Here is a 12,500-nt window from a genome sequence, read left to right as displayed (position 1 = left end):
AAATGGATAGAGAGAGAGGGAAAGAACTGAAATGGGAATAAAAACACAAAACATGCAAAACGTCGCGCAAAAGTGGGTCCACTCTATCCTGCCGGGACGGTTTCCGCCAGTGTCACCCATGTTCTCTTAATCTACACAAATTTACACACGCATTAAAAAATAAAGAAAAGAGAGAGAGAGAAAGAAAATTAAATGGAAATAATAACCCAAAACATGACACACGTCGCGCAAAAGTGGATCCATCCTATCCCGCCGGCGAATTAGCCGCGGGTACCTTATATGTTTTCTTAATCTACACACCTATCAAAAAAATAAATAATAATAATAATAAGAGAGAGAGGGAAAGAGAGAGAGAGAGAGAGAAACCAAACGAAACAAAACCTCCCCTAAAAACATGCCAAACGTCGCGCCAAAGTGGATCCGCTCTATCCCGCCGGCGAGCTTGCCGCGGGTGCCAACAGATGGCTCTGGCGGCGGTCGCGGTCCACCAACCCGAAGCGACGGATCCTGGTGTCGGCTGCGTCTGCTTTCGAGGCGCTCTCCTGTGCCGTCTTTTGGAGGGACCCGGGCCAGGGCGTGAGATTCGGCGCCTCCTCCAAGCGCTCGAGACGAAGAGGGCGCCGTCAGGGATGTGAAGGAGCGCCAGGAGGCTGTGTGGCGTGGAAGAGGTGAGTGAGTGACAGGCGGCGACGATGCGGTAATCAATAAGGCGAAGGAAAAGCTCGTGTGTCTCTCCCTCTCTCGTGTTTTCTCTCCTTCTCCCTCTCTCTCTCTCTCTCCCCTCCTCGTCTCGTTTTTAAGGAAGAGAGGAAGGGAGAGATGAGTCCGGACCTTGTGCCGACCCCGTGCGTTGTGGTATTAAGTCCCTTTTTTCTTATTTTCTCTCTTTTTCTCTCTTCCAAAGGGTACCAAAAGGGCGTTGCTGTGCCGGGCTCAACGCATGGTACTCCAGGGGGCCGATACCGGGGATTTATTTGGCCGGAGGTTTATTTTGGCGAAAGGGGGACGGATCAGCTGTGTGTTGAGGCGTGTCTTTAGGAGAGAAATATTAATTTAATTTGCTGTCAAGGAGAGAGAGAGAGAGAGAGAAGGAAAGAGAGGGAGAGAGGGAGAGAGAAAAGACCTGTCAGATACATGTCAGTGAAGCAGGTACGAAAGGGGGAGATGGAGGGAGGAGGAGAGAAGGAAGGAGGGGGAAGGGAAGGGGAGTAGGATAAGAAAGAGAAGAGGGAGGTAAGGAAGAAGGATAAAAAAAAAGGAGGGGTTAAGCACGAGGGAGAAATTCAACGAAAGAGGAGATAGAGGAAAGTAAAGAAGAGAAGGAGAAAGAAAGAGAAGAAGCATAATCTACATGATAAAAGAGGCAAAAAATGTGTACTTTCCGTGGGCCGGCAACCCTCGTCTGCCGGAAAAAGGTTAAGAGGTATTTTGACTAAAGTTGCAAGGGTTTTTTATTTTTATTTTTTTCACACAAGCTCCCGTTGTTTGTCGAGTGAGTCAGTGAGTCAGTGAGTGAACGATAATGAATGATATGGATGGAGTAAAGAGGAATTGAGAGGGTGAGGGAGAGGGAGAGGGAGAGGGAGAGGGAGAGGGAGAGGGAGAGGGTGAGGTGAGGGAGGGGGTGAGGGTGAGGGGAGGTGAGGGTAAGAGGGTAAGAGGGTGAGGGTGAGGGAGAGGGAGAGGGAGAGGGAGAGGCGTAGGGTGAGGGAGAGAGGGTGAGGGAGAGGGAGAGGGAGAGGGAGAGGGTGAGGTGAGGGTGAGCGTGAGGGAGAGGGTGAGGGTGAGGGAGAGGGAGAGGGTGAGGGTGAGGGAGAGAGAGGGAGAGGGTGAGGGTGAGGGAGAGGGGAGGGTGAGGAGTGAGGGAGAGGGAGAGGGTGAGGGTGAGGGAGAGGGAGAGGGAGAGGGAGAGGGTGAGGGGAGAGGGTGAGGGTGAGGGTGAGGGTGAGGGAGAGGGTGAGGGAAAGGGAGAGGGTGAGGGAGAGGTGAGGGTGAGGTGAGGGAGAGGGAGAGGAGAGGGTGAGGGTGAGGGTGAGGGTGAGGGTGAGGGAGAGAGAGAGAGAGAGAGAGAGAGAGAGAGAGAGAGAGAGAGAAAGAGGGAGAGGGAGGGAGGGAGAGAGAAAAAAACATGCTTGCAAGTGTATGAATGAAAGTTTTATTATTTTTATTATTATTGTTGTTTTTATTGTTGTTTTCAGTGTGTGTGTGTGTGTGTGTGTGTGTGTGTGTGTGTGTATGTATGTATGTATGTATGTATGTATGTATGTACCGCGCAACCTCATCTGAATACCTCAAAGTCCCACGTTTTCTTTCAAAGGATTAAGGTATGATTCTCCAGTGTTATCCGGTGTGTTGGTTGCCATGTCGCCCCTAAACGCTGGTATTTCGCGGGCCATGGCAACCCTTCTGTTCTCTCTCTCTCTCTCTCTCTCTCTCTCTCTCTCTCTCTCTCTCTCTCTCTCTCTCTCTCTCTCTTCTCTCTCTCTCTCTCTCTCTCTCTCTCTCTCTCTCTCTCTCTCTCTTTCTCTCTCTCTCTTTCTTTCTTTCTTTCGCTCTCTCTCTTTCTTTCTTTCTTTCTTTCTTTCTTTCTTTCTTTCTTTCTTTCTTTCTCTCTCTGTTCTCTTCTCTTCTTTCTTTTCTTCTTTCTTTCTTTTCTCTCTCTCTCTCTCTCTCTCTCTCTCTCTCTCTCTCTCTCTCTCTCTCTCTCTCTCTCTCTCTCTCTATCTATCTATCTATCTACATTCTGTTTTTTTTCGGTTGGTTGTGACTTGTATCTTCCCTTTATTAAGCATATCTTCCCACACCTCTTCCTACCTTCCCCTTCGTCGAGTCACGTGATTTAGCCGGCACGAGGAGTGGGCATGGCATCCGTCCCGTCGCCACGGTTGCCATATTTCGCGAGGACCACTCACGCGCCTACGTTTCCCGCCTCTGCCGTTGCGTTGTCATGGCAGGGGTGTTTGTCAGTGAATACGGCAGACATGACACACACTGGCCGCCGTAAGGAGAGTTGCCGCAGGGCTTAGTTATTTTTTGTTGTAATTTTCGTTGTTGTTATTGTTGTTGTTATTACTTTTGTTGTTATTGTTATTATTATTATTATTATTATTATTGTTATTGTTATTGTTATTGTTATTATTATTATTGCTATTATTATTATTATTGTTATTATTATTATTATTATTTTTCTTATTATTATTATTATTATTATTATAATTATAATGATTATTATTATTACTGTTATCTTATTATTATTATTGTTGTTATTTTCTTTCTTTTCTGCGCCCAACCATATCGTGATAGTGGGCGGCGGTTAGTCTCATTGATGACGTAAGGCGAAGAGCGCGTGTGGGAGGGGCGAGGAGGAGGGTAAGGTAACCCTCCCCTCCCCCCTCCCATCCCCGTCTTCCCTTCTTCCCTCCCTCTCAGTCCCTTTTCGACCCTTGGTTCCGCCTCAGTCCTTCCAGAACACCCCTAGGCCTCCAGTTTTTCCCTGTCCTATAGTCCTCCCAGTCCTCCAGTCCCCCAGTCCCCGCTGTCCTATAGTCCTCCCAGTCCTCCAGTCCCCCAGTCTTCCAGTCCTCCCAATCCTCCAGTCCTCCCAGTCCTCCATATCACCCCCCCCCCCCAAGGCTCCCAGTAACTGCCGCCCTTTGCCGCCGCTGCCGCCGCCGCTGCCACCACTGGGTCTGCCGCGAGAAGATCCACTCCGGAATGTAGCAGGCTGGCTGGCCTTGTGTACCGGGGGGGGGGGGGGGCTCTCTCTCTCTCTCTCTCTCTCTCTCGACGCCACGTTAGTTTCGGCTCGCGTGTGTGTGTGTGTGTGTGTGTACGCGGCGGGGACCTGTCACGGAGCAGTCTGTACACACACACACACACGGGAGGTCGCGTGTATGTGTGTGTGTGTGTGTGTGTGTGTGTGTGTGTGTGTGTGTGTGTGTGTGTGTGTGTGTGTGTGTGTGTGTGTGTGTGTGTGTGTGTGTGTACGCGGCGGGGACCTGTCACGGAGCAGCCTGTACAGACACACACACGGGAGGTCGCGTGTGTGTGTGTGTGTGCGTGTGTGTGTGTGTGTACGCGGCGGGGACCTGTCACGGAGCAGCCTGTACACACACACACACGGGAGGTCGCGCGTGTGCGTGGTGGGAGATGTTTGTTTTGTAGGGGGGACATTGACTGGATTTTTGTTTTGTTATTGAAAGATTTTTGTTGTTTTTTTGTTTCTTTGTTGGGAATTGGGTTGGGAGAGTTTTGGCGTTGAAGATTTTTTTTTGATTGGGAAACTTCATTTTTTATGGAAACTTTGATTGGAAAGGAAGTCCGATTGGGATTAATCAGAACTTCATCATTCAAATTATCTGGAGAAAAGACTTATTACATCAGAATAATTGTTGTGTATATAACAAGCTGTGATGAGGGGCGGCGGGCACGTTCCGAACGTGACTCCTAACCTACACAGAAGACCGTTTATGGTGGAAAATGATTTTATATATATTTTTTTATTCAGAAGAAAGTTCTGTCGTGATTATTCATATCCTAATCAATAAGTTCAAAAAAAAAAAAAAAAAACACGCGTTACACCAGAATTGTCACGATGTATGACAAGTTATAACAACGCGTCAGTTGCTAAGCATCTGTACGTGTTCTTGCAAGGGCTTGTTGCCGTCTGCTTAAATTCATCACACTCAGAAATACAACAATCATGGCGGGATTGAATATGGATTCTGTCCCCCCTCTCTCTCTCTCTGTCCCCCCCCTCTCTCTCTCTCTGCCCCCCCTCTCTCTCTCTGTCCCCCCTCTCTCTCTCTCTCTCCGTCCCCCCTCTCTTTCTCTCCGTCCCCACTCTCTCTGGATTGTGTCCATGGCTCAGGACTTGGCTTTTAGAACCACCGGCGCGATGACACTCGGGATCCAGGGAAACGGAAGAAAATCTGTGAAGACGTGTGCATTTATACGTATTTATTTATGTATTTATATGTTATGGAGAGATAGTATATGCATGATATATAAAAAAAACGAAAGAAAACCTTTGAAAACGTGTTCATTTATACGTACATGAATTTGATTTGTATGGAGAAATAGTATATACATTATATATATGTGTGTGTATATAAATTGATATGTATGTAATGGGTGGATCTTGATGCTTATGCGATGTACAGTAAATGGAAATCTTTAAGTGGGGGGATCCGAAATTCAAGCCGACTTTGCAGTGTCATGCAACTGCAAGCGGGAGGGTCGGTCCATCTTTATAGTGGGTGGAAGGAGGGAGTGTGGCCCGGGCAGAGAAGGCGTCTCGTTAAATACAGTTTGTGTAAAAGAGAGAGGGAGAGTGATGGAGGAGATTAGAGTGTAGTTTTTTTTTCTTTTTCTTTTTAAGTGAACAGAGAGAATTGAATTATTTTTTGGGGGGATTTTTATTTATTTTTTTGTTGAGTGTCATGTGTTTGGTGGATATTCACAAGAGATAAGAATTAAAAGAGGGAGAGGGAGAGGGAGGGAGAGGGAGTGGGAGAAAGAGGGAGGGAGAGGGAGTGGGAGAAAGAGGGAGGGAAAGGGAGTGGGAGAAAGAGGGAGGAGAGGGAGTGGGAGAGGGAGGGAGAGGGAGTGGGAGAAAGAGGGAGGGAGAGGGAGAGGGAGGGAAAGGGAGTGGGAGAAAGAGGGAGGAGAGGAGTGGGAGAAAGAGGGAGGGAGAGGGAGTGGGAGAAAGAGGGAGGGAGGAGAGGGAGGGAAAGGGAGAGGGAGAGGGAGAGGGAGAGAATTAGAACAAATGAATTGAGAGAGAATGAGGAAGAGAGGGAGGAGAAGAGAAGAGATGAAACGAGAGAAGCAGCAAAAAAAGAGGGAAATTACGAGAGAAAATGAGATACGGGAGCGGAGAAAAAAGATAATCGGAGAAGAGAGAAGACGGGGAATGCGATGAAGACAAGAGAATAGAATAAAGGTCAAACAGAGAAGAAAGGAAGACGAAAGAGAGAAAGAGGAAGAAAGAAAGAAATAGAAGGAAGGAAGGAAGGCAAGAGAGGGAGAGGGAGAGGGAGAGGGAGGAGAGGGAGAGGGAGAGAGAGAGAGAGAGAGAGAGAGAGAGAGAGAGAGAGAGAGAGAGAGAGAGAGAGGGAGAGAGAGAGAGGGAGAGGGAGAGGGAGAGGAGAGAGAGAGAGAGAGAGAGAGAGAGAGAGAGAGAGAGAGAGAGAGAGAGGAGAGAGAGAGAGAGAGAGAGAGAGAGAGAGAGAGAGAGAGAGAGAGAGAGAGAGAGAGAGAGAGAGAGAGAGAGAGAGAGAGAGAGAGAGAGAGAGAGACCGAAAGAAAAAGAAAGAAAGAAAAGGAAATAAAAAGAAAGGAAAAAGGTAGAAAGGGCGAGAGAGTGAATGTCTGTACGAAAAGCATAATGAGACGAAGCCGAATGCGCAACCGTTTGTCATGTCATACGAGCGATCAGGCAGGTGACACGGGTGGCTGGCGGTGACTCGTGGCACGGGGATGGCACCGTGGGAATGGCTGGCACATCTGTTGTTTATTTCTCCTCCCCCCCTCCCCCCCCGCCTCTACCCCGGAGTGGGAAGGCGAGTATCAGCTTCTTTCTTTTTCGTCTTTCTTTCTTCTTCTTGTTCTTCATCTTCTTGTTCTTGTTCTTGTTCTTCTTCTTGTTCTTCATCTTCTTGTTCTTCGTCTTCTTCTTCTTCTCCTCTTCTTCTTCTTCTTCTTCTCCTTCTCCTCCTTCTTCTTCTTCTTCTTCTTCTCCTTCTCCTTCTACCTCTCCTTCTCCTCCTCCTCCTTCTTGTTCTTCTTCTTCTTCTTCTTTTTATTTAGGTGAGCCTCGATTCTTGCATGGCTGTTGGGATTAGTTTAGTATGGGAAGGGCGAGAGAAAGCGTTCCTTGGTTGGACTTTGTGCAAGAAAGTGACATCATGACGGCAGCCATAGTGTTTGTGCTCTGACGCCGGATTGGCTTTTCTTTCTCTTTTCCTTTTTCTTACTCTTTCCCTCCTCTGTGCCTTTCCTTTCTCTTCTCTTCTCTTCTCTTCTCTTCTCTTTTCTTTTCTTTTCTTTTCTTTTCTTTTCTTTTCTTTTCTCTGCTCTTCTCTTTTTTCTTTTCTTCTTCTTCTCTTCTCTTCTTCTTCTTCTTCTCTTCTCTTCTTCTTCTCTTCTCTTCTCTTCTCTTCTCTTCTCTTCTTCTTCTCTTTCTCTTCTCTTCTCTTCTCTTCTCTTCTCTTCTCTCTTCTCTCTCTCTGTCTCTCTCTCTTCTCTCTCTTCTCTTCTCTCTCTCTTCTCTTCTCTGTCCCTTTCTCTCCCTCTCCCCCTCTTTCTCTCTCTCCCTCTCTCCCCCTCTCCCTCTCACTCGCTCTCTCCCTCTCCCTCTCCCTCTCCCTCTCCCTCCCCTTCTCCCTCTCTCCTTCCCCCCCTCTCCCTCTCCCCCTTCCGTTGGACAAAATACGGAAAGGAAAATACAAGAGAAATATAAGAGAAAAATAAGAAATAAAAAGAAATGGTCAAGAATGGAAATTTACCCGAGGCGGATGTGCGTGTCCGTGGCCGAGCGTCCTTGAACCGATGTTCCCCGGCTGCGTAATCCTTCTGCCGAGGAAGAAGGAGGTAAATTTAGTTAAAAAGAAAAAAAAAAAGAGGTTTCGCCCACCTGGTTACGCATGGAGGAGGAGGAAGGGGGAGGAGGAGGAGGAGGAAGGGGGAGGAGGAGGAGGAAGAGGAGGATGCGGAGGAAGAGGAGGAGGGAGGGAGGAGGAGGAAGGAGGAAGGGGAGGAAGGGGAGGAGGAAGGGGAGGAAGAGGAGGAGGAAGGGGAAGGAAGAGGAGGAGGAAGAGGAGGGAGGAAGGAGGAGGAGGAGGAGGAGGGAGGAAGAGGAGGAGGAGGGAGGAAGAGGAGGAGGAGGAGGAGGAGGAGGAGGAGGAGGAGGAGGAGGAGGAGGAGGAGGGAGGAGGAGGAGGAAGAGGAGGAGGACGAGGAGGACGAGGAAGAGGAGGTGGAGGAAGAGGAAGAGGAGGAAGAGGAAGAGGAGGAAGAGGAAGAGGGGTTAGAGGAGGAAGAAGAAGAAGAAGAAGAAGAAGAAGAAGAAGAAGAAGAAGAAGAAGAAGAAGAAGAAGAAGAAGAAGAAGAAGAAGAAGAAGAAGAAGAAGAAGAAGAGGAAGGGAGGGGAGGGATGGGGCGGGGGATGGGTGTTCTCTACTGCCACGCCCACAAACGCGTCTTCTGACACCCTCTATATCCCCCGCCCAGACGCCCCACCCGCGCTTGCACACGAGCCGTACGCCCACTGACGCCCACGCGGGACCTGTTCTGTAAACACGCCGGCCTAGCCAAGGTCTGTGGAGGGTTGGTGGGGGGGGGGGAGGTTACCTGTCGGAAAGGACAGGTGCGAAGGGGCGGGGAGAGGGAGGCGGACGGGCGGACAGGCAGGCAGGCAGGCAGACAGACAGACAGAAAGACAGTCAGAAAGACAGACAGATAGACAGACAGACAGACAGACAGACAGACAGACAGACAGACAGACAGACATGTATAGATAGACAAGACAGACAGAAAGACATATAGATAGACAGACAAACAGACACACAGAGAGCCAGACAGACAGTCAAAGACAGACAGACAGACAGACAGACAAGACAGACAGAGACAGACAGACAGACAGACAAAGCCAGGCAGACAGACAGACAGGCAGACAGAGAAACAGACGTACATAAAAATAAACAGATAGACAGACAGAGTTAGAGACAGACAGACACAGACAAGGTCACATTGATACATATACATGTAATATGTCTATAACTGTCCTCCTGCCGTGTTTATAAACTGGATGTCTGTTTGCGTGAGAGTGTGTTAGGGTATCAGTGAGAATAAGTTCAAGAGTAAGAGTAAGAGTGGGAGTAAAAGTAAGAGTGAAAGAGAGAGTTAGAAAGCGAGAAAGAGTGAGAGAGTAAGAGTATGAGTGAGAGTGAGAGTTAGAAAGCGAGAAAGAGTAAGAGTGAGGGTGAGAGTAAGAGTATGAGTGAGAGTGAGAGTTAGAAAGCGAGAGAGAGTAAGAGTGAGGGTGGGACCGAGAGTAAATGCGAGTAGGAGGAGCGAGAGTAAGAGTAAGAGCGAGAGCGAGAGTGAGAATGTGTGTTCATGTGCGTGGACGGCTATGCGCACATAATGAATGCCACGTGCAGGGCTCACGGGCAGGATTCCGCGTGGTTGAACATTTGCAGTAACGCGCCGAGAACATGTAAGACGAAGGGGTGTGTTTGAGAGAAGAAATGGCTGTCGGGAGAGTAGGGTGGAGAAGGGTGTTTGAGAATGGGTAGAAGGGGAAATGAGGAGAGACATGTGTGTGGAAAGCAGAGAGGAAAATTATAAGTTGAGATTATGTGGAGTATGAAGTACGGCTGATGGGTTTGAATAGAAAGGAGGAGGTGGTGTAGAAGAAGAAGAAAGAGAGGAGGAGGTGGTAGAAGAGGAAGAGGGAGGAGGAGGAGGTGGTAGAAGAGGAAGAGGGAGGAGGAGGAGGAGGTGGTAGAAGGAGGAGGAGGTGGTAGAAGAGGAAGAGGGAGGAGGAGGAGGTGGTAGAAGAGGAAGAGAGAGCAGGAGGAAGTGGTGGTAGAAGAGGAAGAGAGAGGGAGGAGGAGGGGTGGTAGAAGAGGAAGAAGGGGAGGTGGTAAAAGAGGAGGATGAGGTGGTGGTAGAAGAAGAGGAGGTGATAAAAAGGAGGAGGAGGAGATGGTGGTAGAAGAGGAAGAAGGGGAGGAGGAGGAGGAGGAGGAGGAGGAGGAGGAGAGGAGGAGGAGGAGGAGGAGGAGGAGGAGGAGGAGGAGTGTGTGAGTGAGTGAGGAGTGTGTGTGTGTGTGTGTGTGTGTGTGTGTGTGTGTGTGTGTGTGTGTGTGTGTGTGTGTGTGTGTGTGTGTGTGTGTGTGTGTGTGTGTGTGTGATTCACGAGAACAAGAGGAGACGAACCCGAAGTGAACAGTTGCCATCTTACTGAATCACAGCAATTTAGCCTTCTTTATGATGACAATAATGACAGCACTGATGATCACAAATGAGTTGGATGCCCTGTTGAGGGGTCGGGGCACGGACAGATGTTTCCCCTTCCCATCCCTTCTTTCTTTCGCCTTTCCCCATATTCTCCTTCCCCATTCTTGTTCACCCCCTCTCTCCATATCCCTTTCATACCCTCCTCCTCCTCCTCCTCCTCCTCCTCCTCCTCCTCCTCCCTCCTCCTCCTCCTCCTCTCCATCCCTCTATCATACCCTCCTCCTCTTCCTCCTCTACACCCCCTCCATCACCCCCTCCCATCCTCCCTTCACTCCTTCCCTCCCCTCTCTATCCTCCCCTTCATTCTCTTCCCCCTCCTCCTCCCTCCCCCCTTCCCCTTTTCCTTCTTCACTTTTGTTCCGTCGCGATTTTCTTACCCCTTGCACTTACACTTTCCTTCTCTATGCATTCTCATTATTTCTCATTCATACCTTTTCTACATTTGTCACCATGAATGCGGTTCATCCTTCTCTTCCCAGTTGTATGGGAGTTAATGGAGAGGCACCGCCATCCCCCTTATACTGAGCGTGTAATTGGCCTGGTATTCCGAAAGCACGAGGGTGATACTGTGATTGAAGGTGCCACACGATGTCATGGCACCCTACGCTACGGCTCTCTGTCTGTCTGTATGTTTGTTTGTCTGTCTCTCTGTATGTTTGTCTGTCTCTTTATCTGTATGTCTGTCTCTGTCTGTCTCTGTCTCTGTCTCTGTCTGTCTCTCTGTCTCTCTGTCTCTCTGTCTCTCTGTCTCTGTCTCTGTCTCTGTCTCTGTCTCTGTCTCTGTCTCTGTCTCTGTCTCTCTCTCTCTCTCTCTCTCTCTCTCTCTCTCTCTCTCTCCTTTTCTTCCCTTTATTCTCCTTGCCTTTAATTTTCTCTCTCCTTTCGCATACTCTACTTTTTTTCTTCCCTCCCCTCCCCTTCTCTCTCGCGTTTTCCTCAATTTCTCTCCTTTTATCTCCCCTCTCTTTATCTTCTCTTACCTCCTCTCTCCTTCTCTCTTCTTCTCTCTCCTTCTCTCTCTTCTCTCTCCTTCTCTCTCTCCTCTCTCCCCGCAGTGTCGCATTCCTCAAAAGCACTCACAATCGGGTTATAATGAACCGATATGAGGGAGTGTCGGAGCAGGGAAAGGTCAGCCGAGGCACCAACCAGCTGGTGTGTGAGTGTGTGTGTGTGTGTGTGTGTGTGTGTGTGTGTGTGTGTGTGTGTGTGTGTGTGTGTGTGTGTGTGTGTGTGTGTGTGTGTGTGTGAGACAGAGGCAGGCAGGCAGACAGACAGACAGACAGACAGACAGACAGACAGACAGACAGACAGACAGACAGACAGACAGACAGACAGACAGACAGACAGACAGACAGGGAATATGACATATTATGGAGACTTAAATGACACGATAAAGAAATTAAACACGGGAGTGTGCAAAGGAAGGGAAATAGAGATAAAAAAAGCAAAAACCTTCCGATGATTTCATAGAAAACGAAAATAACACCTTCTACACCCTCGACTATTTAGCGAAGGGAATTCGAAAGGACCTTGACGTTAAAAAGGACAGAGATCTGCTTTTATTCGCGAAAAGGTGTTTGTCTTGTGGAGTTAAAGGATATTTTCTAAGATGGTTTGTTCCTTGGATATTTACCATTCTGTCACCAACGTTAAAAGCAGGGTAGTTCTGATAAAGAGACCAGTAGGAGAGACTAGTAGATATAAAGACCAGTAGGAGAGATCAGTAGATATAGAGACCAGTAGGAGAGACCAGTAGATATAGAGACCAGTAGGAGAGACCAGTAGATATAAAGACCAGTAGGTAGAGACCAGTAGATATAGAGATCAGTAGGAGAGACCAGTAGATATAAAGACCAGTAGATATAAAGACCAGTAGGAGAGACCAGCAGATATAAAGACCAGTAGGAGAGACCAGTAGATATAAGGACCAGTAGGAGAGACCAGTAGATATAAAGACCAGTAGGAGAGACCAGTAGATATAGAGACCAGTAGGAGAGACCAGTAGATATAAAGACCAGTAGGAGAGACCAGTAGATATAAAGACCAGTAGGAGAGACCAGTAGATATAAGGACCAGAAGGAGAGACCAGTAGATATAAGGACCAGTAGGAGAGACCAGTAGGTATAAGGACCAGTAGGAGAGACCAGTAGATATAGAGACCAGTAGGAGAGACCAGTACATATAGAGACCAGTAGATATAAAGACCAGTAGGAGAGACCAGTAGATATAGAGACCAGTAGGAGAGACCAGTAGATATAGAGACCAGTAGGAGAGACCAGTAGATATAAGGACCAGTAGGTAGAGAGGCCATTCGGAAGGAACGAAACCGGTGGCAAGGTATCAAGGTCGTTTCCGGTGTTGTCACGAGGATGGGGGGGGAGGAGGGGCGGTAGGAGGGGGTGAGGTTTTCAATTTGTGTTGGTTTGTTCGGAGTTGGTTTCAAATGCGTTAATTATTTGACTTTTTTCTTTAGT

The 12,500-nt window shown here is 48.3% G+C and overlaps 1 protein-coding gene across 3 annotated transcripts in view; it reads left to right on the top strand.

The window, feature by feature from the left end:
* Nucleotides 1-12,500, top strand: part of LOC138863632 (putative fatty acyl-CoA reductase CG5065) — a 73,888-nt gene that overhangs the window by 2,416 nt on the left and 58,972 nt on the right. The window contains exon 1 of one of the 3 annotated variants that reach the window (XM_070128461.1): nt 459-668. The exons of 1 other annotated variant lie outside the window; for it this stretch is intronic. The gene's annotated coding sequence lies outside the window, so the exon portion shown is untranslated. Of the gene's footprint in view, nt 1-458; nt 669-12,500 lie in introns of those variants that run through there. One more of the 3 variants, XM_070128441.1, reaches the window with a different exon arrangement.

The sequence above is a fragment of the Penaeus vannamei genome, chromosome 2 (genome assembly GCF_042767895.1).
Source record: "Penaeus vannamei isolate JL-2024 chromosome 2, ASM4276789v1, whole genome shotgun sequence".
NCBI lineage: Eukaryota > Metazoa > Arthropoda > Malacostraca > Decapoda > Penaeidae > Penaeus > Penaeus vannamei.
Note: the sequence above shows the minus strand (reverse complement) of the source record. Positions and strands in the feature narration are given on the sequence as shown.